Below are 1,586 nucleotides of genomic sequence, written 5' to 3' on the forward strand. Positions count from 1 at the left end.
TGGCGGGTAAAGGGGGGTTGAAGGGCGGACCAGCTTAGCACAGGTGATGTACAACCAGGTCCAGACCCCCAAACACCACCTCTTAGACGCCAGAGCTAAAGCCACTGGAGCAGTTCGATGTACCGATCGGAAGGAACCGCAGGACCCATAAACCCATAAAATAAAAAAATATTATTTATATAAACGGCGGAATTAGCTTCCATTATAAATAGTCCATGCCCCCCCTTTTGACGGACAACCCCGCATTCGTGCGAAACTTGGTGCAACACCTGCAGGCAAAGAGTACTCATGGAGATGCCAGGGGAGCTGATCCCTTCTTACACTTGGAACTTGTAAACCTCTTCTAGCCCTACTCCTTCCCCTCATCGTACCTGCGCCGGCGACGTGTACGACCCCACCAGGCGGTACGAATGGCGGGCGCGAAGCCGCTCGATGTCGCTTTCGGAGTCCTCGGCGAGTTTATACCTGCCCGGGAAGGGGGGTTGTAAGGTGGGGAGTCGGCGAACGTGGGTATATATACACATGGACACGAAACCACCATAACCACCAGCACCAAAAACAACTGCGACTTCGCACTGCCCCACTGTCGTACATCCACTGGATTCCCTCCGTGCTTTATTACACACAAACACTCAGCTTAAAAAAAGCAATGGCCTTGTACGATAAAACTCCCTTGCCGTACCTGTACAACAACAGTTTGTTTCCACAAGCGAGTGTGATAAACTGGTCCATGTACACAAAGCGAGCGGCGCGGACTTCGTGGGTTAGCGGAGGGTTGGCGGCGGCGGCGGCGGCGGCGGCGGCGCGGCTGCCAGCGGCAGCCGCCGCAGGAGGCGGCGGTGGCGGCGGCGACATGGTCGTCTGCGCGCCAGCTGGGCCAGTGGGCCGTACCGGCGGCTGGTTGTTGAGGTGACTGAACTCCAGGAGGGGCTGGGCGCAGGCGGCGTTCCACAGCCGTGCCGTCCTGTTGTACGGCACGGCAAAGCAAAGCAAAACACATAATTACCTACATAGCTACGGTGCGGAATGGCAACTGGCCACATCTAGGAGGGGGAAGTGTGGGGGAGAGCTGTGGGGGAAAAACACAGCCTCGGGGGCCCCCTTTCCCTCAATGACAAGGCCCTCCATGCCCCCCTCCTCTTCGGCAGGCTTCCACGTTCTGTAACCCCCTCCCCCTCGCCCCCTTCTTCAACCTTTCCCCACCCCACCCCACCCCACCCCACCCCACCCCACCCCGATCCTCACCTGTCTGCTGATGACGTCAGCACCCAGGTTCCCTCCCTGCTCCAGTCCGCGCCGTACAACGGCCCCCCGTGTCCCACCATATCAGTCCCCTCACCCCCCCAGCGGGAGATCGGCAACTTGAGGACGCGGGCCGTACGGTTGGCGGAGGCGGTCAGCAGGCGGGACGCGTCACCTTCCGAGGGATCCCGGGGAAAGTGAGGGGGCCGGGACGGGAGGAATGTGTGTATGCGTGAGTTGTGTGGTGTGGGAAGGTAGATGGAAGGGCTCAAGCGGGTTTTTGAGGTTGGAAATGAAACAGAAAAAAAGCCGTGCTTAGCATACGAGCTGTGGTAGTCCAGAGT

This window comes from Volvox carteri (genome assembly GCF_000143455.1).
Source record: "Volvox carteri f. nagariensis unplaced genomic scaffold VOLCAscaffold_19, whole genome shotgun sequence".
NCBI classification, from domain to species: Eukaryota; Viridiplantae; Chlorophyta; class Chlorophyceae; order Chlamydomonadales; family Volvocaceae; genus Volvox; species Volvox carteri.